This window comes from Nyctereutes procyonoides, unplaced genomic scaffold (genome assembly GCF_905146905.1).
Source record: "Nyctereutes procyonoides isolate TBG_1078 unplaced genomic scaffold, NYPRO_anot_genome, whole genome shotgun sequence".
NCBI classification, from domain to species: domain Eukaryota; kingdom Metazoa; phylum Chordata; class Mammalia; order Carnivora; family Canidae; genus Nyctereutes; species Nyctereutes procyonoides.
The window spans coordinates 20,435,584-20,443,820 of NW_026575047.1; the positions used below are offsets into that span (position 1 = coordinate 20,435,584).

The 8,237-nt window shown below is 48.4% G+C and overlaps 1 protein-coding gene across 7 annotated transcripts in view; it reads right to left on the bottom strand.

Annotated features, from left to right (window-relative positions):
- Positions 1 to 7,480, bottom strand: part of APBB2 (amyloid beta precursor protein binding family B member 2) — a 378,025-nt gene extending 370,545 nt beyond the window's left edge. For 5 of the 7 annotated variants that reach the window (XM_055326618.1, XM_055326617.1, XM_055326619.1 and 2 more), the window contains exon 1: positions 7,243 to 7,479. The gene's annotated coding sequence lies outside the window, so the exon portion shown is untranslated. Of the gene's footprint in view, positions 1 to 7,242 lie in introns of all 7 variants that reach the window. The other 2 variants (XM_055326622.1, XM_055326620.1) reach the window with 1 other exon arrangement.
- Positions 7,481 to 8,237: the final 757 nt, after the last annotated feature.

The following is an 8,237-nucleotide window of genomic DNA, read 5'->3' on the forward strand; positions in this document are numbered from 1 at the left end:
AATTGCCCAGCAATATTGGAACCCTAAGAGTCTGGCTCTTAACCACCAAATCCCTACTACTTCCCTGCAGGGCTGCTGTCTTGTGCATGTACTTCCTGTAGGACATTTACAAGCATCCTTGGCCTCTACCCCACTAGATGCCAGCAGTACTCCTTCCAAAGTCATGACGATCAGAAACATCTCCAGATACTGACAATATTCCCTGGAGAGCAAAACCGCCCTCCTCCCTTGTTGAGAACCATAGCTATAAAGACTTGAAAGTGCAAATCTCTAGGTTCTCTTTGGAAGGTGTGGCAAATCCCAGGTGTTGGATAGAAGGAACAGGCTATGACAATTCTATGGAGGCAAGGAAAAATGGAAAAGGAGTTAGCTGAAGGGTTTTCTGTAGTGGGGTTTACAGGAGTCCCTTGCCACAGCTCCTATTCCATGAGGCCTCTCCACTCCCATGGAGACAGGACCACTTGCTCAGACCTCACACACATGCCTCGACCGTAGCACCGTATCATCAGTGCTCTGGTACATTCTTGTCTGTCTTCCTGAACTCTGCACAGTACCTGGCACAAAGTATGTCCTCAAAAAAACATTTGCTGAACAAAGACATGAACAAAGAAAGCTAAGTTTTCCTGTCACACACACACAAAAAAAAAGTCTGTCTTCACTAGTGATCTGAAAAATGTATAAATAAATAAAGTTTGGTTACTGGAGAGGATAAGAGATTCTGGTCAGATATCAGAAGAACGTGAAGTTGAACCAGTGCTTCTCGAAGCATCTATACCCCTGTGAGTCCAGACTATGCCTCAGTTAAGTTCAGAAATTTTGTATTGGTTCACTTATGGAAAAAAATCAACTCAAGAAACCTAACTCATACTAAAGAAATTCTAATTTATTCACTTCCACTGACAAATAGTACTGCCTAGCAAATCAGCAGATCCACCTCTTTTGACCTCTCTTGGCCAGGTCAAAAGTCCCCTTGGGAAATCAAATGAAGATCAGAAGGTAAGAACAGAGCTGGCATCCAGGAGCATGCTGGATGCTCCCAAAGGGAGGAACCATCATCTGGGGTGCTGAAGTTCTTTCTCCAGACCCACCGCTTGGGCAACCAGAAATCTTGAGTCAGCCACAGGCAGCCGGAGAAGCCTGGAAACACTCACTTCACCTTTTTCCAGTCATCGGAAGCCTCTGTCATTCTAGCATTGCCTCATGATAGGCGCATGACGACTAATCAGATTCCAGTGTATTTTATTTACAACAGAAACATTCTAGACTGCAATCTGTCCAGAGAGGTTACACAGCAACGCCTAGTCAGACAAATTTAGAAATGATATTTGGATTTTCTGCTACTCAATTTGTATTCACATGAAAGAAATGCATGTTGGAGCCATAATATGAAAGAACTAATTCCATCATTAAATATGTGGATTTAAAAAATAAAAAATAAATAAATAAAAATAAATAAATACATATGCGGATTTACATAATGTCCATTTTGAAAATGGATGAAAGGTGAAATTTTCACCTTTTCCCCAAATGGTGAATTTAGGAAGGTTCTTCACTCGTAAGAGAGGAGACAAGGAGGAGGTACCCCAAAGGACTAAGTGAAATGTTTCCTGTATAACACGAGGCACACAGTTGACCTTTAATTACCAAACGTTATTTCTTCATTCTGTTAGGATCTCCAGCAACCATGGGTGCCTCCATATTGATTACAGTTACAGGGTAAGTGTCACTGTTTACTATAAGGGCTTTAGTGAAAAGGACCTCAGTTTCCTTATCTCTAAAATGGGAACAGCACCACAGCACTTTGTAAGACTTAAATAAGGTAATAGTGATAAAGCTCTTAACACAAAGAGCTCCATAATAACATTAATACTGTATTATCAATGATGATCAGCAAGATCCAGATATCATTTAGCATAGATTTTTCAAATATCATCTTTAAATATATTATTTTCTTAGCCTACTATTTAAAACACAGTAATAATTTGGGTTTGCAATGCCTTGAGCAAATTATTCTTAAGGTTCCTCCAGCGATTCATCAAGGCTTGCTCTGGAAGACATGATATTGCAAAGGTCCAAACCAAGCTGGCTATTACACCACTTGTGTTTCTACGGCCTTGACTCCATCAGCATTTCCTAGAATCACCAACCCCATATTGCTAAAGTGTGCCACCTTGGCAGAAAGAGGCCTGTGTGCAAAGAAACCAACACTAGGATGTGTCATTTTGAGGCTTTGCCTGCTGAAATTCACATTACAATCAGTTGTCCTTTCTGCTCTCTCAGACCCTCATCTTTCATTTTGGCACTTCCACTGACATTCTTGGGCTGTAATTCAAAAATATCTGCTGGTTCCCAGAGCACTTTCAAAATTAGCTTTTTCTAAGCTCCTAAGACCCTGAGTCTATACCAGTGACCCTACATTCCTGGAAGGCCCAGAGGCCCCATCAACCCACCCATAAGCTCCAGTTTGGCCTGGCCTCCACTACTCACTCTATCCCAAGGGCATGGCTCTCAACATCTCAAGCCGGGCTTCCCAGACATCAATTTCATGGACCATTAAGCTGCCAAATAAAAATATTCCCATCAAATCATAAAAGAATTCTTATCCCCAAATCAGAAGGGTATAGTTTCAGAGAAAAAAGGACACATCTCCTCAATTGGACACACTTACAAAATATTCACTACAACATCATCATTATTTTGATAAGGACAGGAAACACATCACTGACAGCAATGGCCTATGGACCTAATACTGTGCTTTGCACTTTTAAATTGTGAGTGGAAGCTAAAATCTGATGTATAGGGCATCAATTCTGGAAACATTACATCTTATACCACTGTGATGCCAAGCCTTCCTTCTTTAAAAACAGTGTTTCCCTTCACTCTCTAGAGCTCTCTGCAAGTTCTCTCCAGCCTCATGCCCCTAGGTACACACTCCTAGCTCAGTTACAAAACTACATTCTTCTTAGTCAATTTTAAAAGAAAAACACAAACCCAAACTACTCTTCCTCCCACTCTAAGCATTCCTAAAGCATAGAGTTACACTTTAAAAACCTCAGCTATTACGTAGCAGACAAAATCTTGCAAGATTTCCACAGGAGGCAAAGAGTAGAATAGTTCACCTTATCTATAATCACTGTCAAATCATTAATAAGCAAAGAAACACCTTAATCCATAATTCCATACCATTCATTTTTTCCATGTTCTCTTCCCATCTTTCTCCATAGAAGTCTGTACATCTCATGTACCAATAAATTATACATTAAGACTTTTCTGATGATAAGAGTAATGCCTGTCCTAGCATCCATTCAATGCTTAGGAAACCAGGTAAGATTCAAACATTATAGAAATAAGATTATGCCGAAAGGGAATGTCTCCTATGAGTCTACACCTAAAGGCCTCTAATACTTTTAAACTGATGTAGGCTTCTTACTTTTTGCCAACTTGTAGTGACTTGACTGTCTTCTACTCTTCGTGTGCTTCCTCTCTTACGGCTCTCACCTCTTGTTCGAAGTTATCACTCCACTCCTACCAGATGCCCAGCAACCCTGCAGCCTGGTTAATATCAGAAGCGCTAGATTCACTGTCTTTTATTATCAACTATTAAAATATGGGTAACAACCCTGGCATCTCCTCACCTGCCCCACTGAAAGGTTCATTCATGACATTGAGCTTTGGGAGCATCGTGAAAGCAAAGTGCACTACAAACACCAAAAGGACCAGTTTCCTTTGCTTTCTGACCCGTCACCATAACTTGCCAAGAGAAAAAACAAAAAAAGTTCATAATCTTGCCAAAGTAGAGTAGGTACATTCCACCAGCCACAACTCCTGTTACTGCAGTAGCTGACCCTGGACACCTGGACACCTGCCCAATAGAGGGATTGTGCTAACATGAAATGATGATGAGAATTTTATTCTAGAGGCCAAGGGCTACATTTCTAATCAAAGGCTAAAGAGAGAGAGGATGGAGACATGGAACAGGCTGGCCAAAATTTCACTTAAGTGGGCCCGACACCCAAGACACAGGACACCTTCCTCTGTGGCAGCTCCTTTTTCAGCTTATCTGCATGCCCAAGAGCAGAGACTCACCTCAGAAGATGCTATGAAACAGTTTCAAATATCTAGTGTGCTTTATCCAAATCTAATCATCCCCTTATCTCCTACCTAGACTTGGAAGGACCACAGAGTTAATTTTATGACAACCATTCTTTAACAAAAACTAAAAAGGCAGTCAGGATTTGGCCAAAAAAAGGGCGGGGGGGGGGGGAGGTTCCTCAAAGCAGGACAGGCCAGACTCTGTGAAACACAAAATCACTTTTATGTAATGCTCTACATGCAGTACCCCCTCCTCCAAAGGTTGCATCATAGACCCTGGAAACCGGACAAAATAACTCAACAGGCATCCAGAGAGTGCACTGTACTGCAACTCTCTCATTTTACAGATGGAAAAACTGAGGCCCAGAAAAATAAACGGACATTCCCAAGATCACACACAGTAAGTTAAAGTAGCAGAAGAGTCTGGCCCAGAAGGCAAGTGTTGGAAGTCACCGGTTGATGGTCTTTGCACCAAATCCCACCAGGCTACTGCAGAGAATCTGTCACTCTGACTCTGACAAGCCATTGCAACTGTATCAGGTTGATACAGAGCAAGCATTAAACAAATATCCTTAACCCAAAGAAGGGAAATAAGTATCACCCACATAACTAGTAATACCTTCTTAAAATACTTTCCTAAAAGTCCTACAGCTATGGAAAATTCTACGTGCTATAATATCAGACTACTGTCTATTTTAAAAGTGTAACTGAGGTGCCTGGATGGTTCAGTGGGTTAAGCATCAGATACTTGATTTCAGCTTAGGTCCTAATCTCAGGCTAGTGAGTTCAAGCCCCACATTGGGTGTGAAGCCTATTTAAAATATTTTTTTTAAGTGTAACTAAAAAAAAAGATGTAGAGAAACAACATTACATTTTCCTTAAAAGATAAATTTAGATATTCTGACATCAGAGTTGTCCCCCATAACCCTGTACTAATATTATGGCAAGCTTTTTAGTATTAATTCCTGTTGTAATAGAGGGGGGAAAAATTCAGTATATTTTTCTGGTGGCAGGAAAAGAAACAGTCATTAAAAAGTTGAAACATGACATAAAAAGAGTAACAACTTTAAAATATGTTATCTTTATACATGTGGATTCTTGCAACACTTAGTAGTCTTTTCTTAAAATAATTTTGTAGTCTCTTATTCACATTACTCCAGTTAAATGTAAAATGCCGATCTTTTACACCTCAGTTCATTAAGCTTTTCCACTACCACTTTATAAAAGTTTCAGAAAGTGCTGAATGGTGCTGGCTGCTTGAGGGCGAATTATCTAGTCAAAAGCATCCTTTGGAAAAGAGAATAGAAGTTCAAGAAAACTCCTTCCCTAGAAAACAATCTCAACTTTAGAATCCTTTCTCAAAGGCTCTGAGCAAATATCTAGGGATATCCCTAGATTCTGAAGACTCCAAATGATGGGGGGGGGGGGGAGCCACACAGTAAAATGATGACAAAAGGCCAGCAACAGAAATCTTGATCTGCTTGCTTCTCCCCTGGTGTTCCGACCACCAGCCCATTGTACTCTACTGCCACCTGCGTTCTCCCGGCATCTCCCCCAGCGCAGACGTTTCTCATCCATTTGCTACATGCCATCCCTTGCAATAAGTGCATTTCTAAGATTCTGCAAGTTACGACAAACAATTGTTGAGCAATTACTGTTCTCAAGCTACAAACGGAAAACACATCTGAGCGGCTACCGAAGTTCCAGAAGAAATCCCCCTTTAAAGATTACGTCCCTGAAAGGCCAGCTCCACCAAGTCAGGCATCCTTCATTATCATGGCCATTCGAGGACAAACGGAAGCCCATGACAAGGAAAAATAAATAAATAAATAAAGGCTTAAGAGACCTAAATCCAGAACGACAGACAGATCAGATCGGGTGGTTTAAATCGGTCAAATATCAGAACAAATGACACACAGTTGCCAATCTCACAAAGTTTCCTCATTTCTTGGAACTGAAAGCAGCACTGCTGGCATCGTTTTATGACAACCCTTGAGAGATTTCACCTAAGTGATCGTGTGCAAAGTGACACCAGTGATGGAGGGACTTCTCAACACTACGCCCTCCGACAGTCCAGTCCTGCCCGGGCTTCCCACACTGACCCTTATTTCCAGTCCCCCCCCCCGCCCCCCAACCACTCAATCCACCCAAAAACGCTTGATGACAGTCGTGGCTCTAAACTGCGCAGAACTTGACTACAAAACGGCACAGCCCGAAATCTGATTTCTCCAACGTGTTTTTGTTTAATCCGAGTCCCACGACCCCTCGGCCCTCGCGCCCCTGCCCCTCAGCTCCAGGGACCTTCACCTGCGGTCCCGACCACCTTGCATTGTTTCCTCGGGACTCCGCATCCCTCCCTCCGCCCACGCTGTTACCGTCGCACCAATGTCATTTCCAGCGTCCGACCCTCCACGCGGCGCGGCGGGCGGGCGGCGGAGGGGCTCTCGGGACCCCGGGGCCCGCCTCCCCGACTCGGTCCCCTCCGCACAGCCATTTTCTAGCTCAGACGCTCCGTGCCTGCGAGGGGGAAATGAACTTTTCCCCTTGGTCTCCCGGCGGCCAGCGTCGGAACCCCCGAGGAGCCGGCGCCGCCTGCAAGCCCGCGGCAGGAGCGCGCCGCCCGCCCCGGGAGGGAGGGGAGCCCGGCCGCACGGCGCGCAGCCGAGGCCGGTGCCAGGGCAAGGGGGTGTGCGCCCTGCCCGGCCCGCCGGCGCCCGCCCTCCGCCGTGCGCTCCGCAGCCCCCACCCGGGCGCTCCCCTCCGACCCCGTCTCCCGCGCCCAGGCCCGGCCAAGCCCGGGCTGCCGCGGGAAGGAAGGAGGGCGCCGGCAAGCGAGAGGGACGCAAGTCCCGGAGTGCGCCCGCGGTCCCCGGGCCGCCCCGCCGGCCCTGCGGCGCGAGCGCGGGGCGCCCCGGACTCCGCCACGGGCGCCCGCTGCAGATGCGGCGGCAGCTGCTGCAGCTGTGGCGGCGGCGGGGCGGGCGGCAGGGGCCGCGCAGCCCCGGGGGCCGGCAGGAGAGGGGCAGCCGCCGGGGCTGCACGCAGCCGCTCGTCGCACGCCGCTGTCGCTGCCGCTGCCCGGCTCTGCCGCCAGCACTCCCGGGCCGCCCCGGCGTCCAGGGCACAAGCAAGGAAGCAGGCGAGGCTCACCCGCGGTGCGCGCCGCGCTCGCTCCGGCTCCGGCTCCGGCTCCGGCTCCGGCTCCGGCTCTGGCTCCGGCCCCGGCGCCCGGCGGCTCGGCTCCAGTCTCGCCTTCTCCCCGGAGCGCCCGGATCAGCTGCGGCTGCGGCGCACGAGCTTCCTACTTGAGACCAGGACGGGCTCCGGCGACTGAGCATGCCCAGTGCCGCTCGGCGAGTCCCGCGCAGGCAGCGGCGCCGGCCAGATTCCACTTCTCCAGGCTTTGGCGGCGGCTGCGCGACGAGAGGCTGGAGGGGCCCGGCCGCGCGGGGGCCGAACCGGGAAAGGCGGGGCCGGGGGCGGGGGCCGAGGAGGAGGGGGCGGGCCGCGCTCCTAGGGCGACCCCTGCAGGCAGAGGCTCGCGGCCTCCGGGACCCTCGGTGCCCCGCCCGCCGCGGAGGGCGGCAGGGAGGCCGGGGGCCCCGGGAGGCGCGATGCAGCCCAGCATCCCCTCCATGCGGCCTGGCGTCTGTCTGCACCAAAAGGCAGCTGGGCAGCCTCATCCCTGGCTAGTCCTTTCCCCCGCACGTCTGCAATCCTTTATAATGGGAAAACGCACCCCGAGGAAAGCTGCCCACACCCACCCAGCTGCAACTTGGAGGCGAGAACTTCTGCCTCCTTATCCAGAACCCCAGGCGTATGCCACACACACACACACACACACACACACACACACACACACACCCCACTCCTTGATGTGAAAATCACAGCAAGATCACTTCAGGGGAGAAACATACCCGCAGGAGGAGAAAAGCATAATTTCCTTTTCACCTCCAGGAATATTACCTATAATTCGATTTGTAAGCAGACGAGCAGATGCCTGAGAAGAAGGGATACTCAGTAAGCAGGAATCAGCGCTCTGCTCTGGACACTGCGGCTGGCATCCCCCAAGCATCCCCAAGCATCCCCAAGCATCCCCCAAGCATCCCCAAGCATCCGTAGGGGGTTGTTCTTCACCAGTGCGG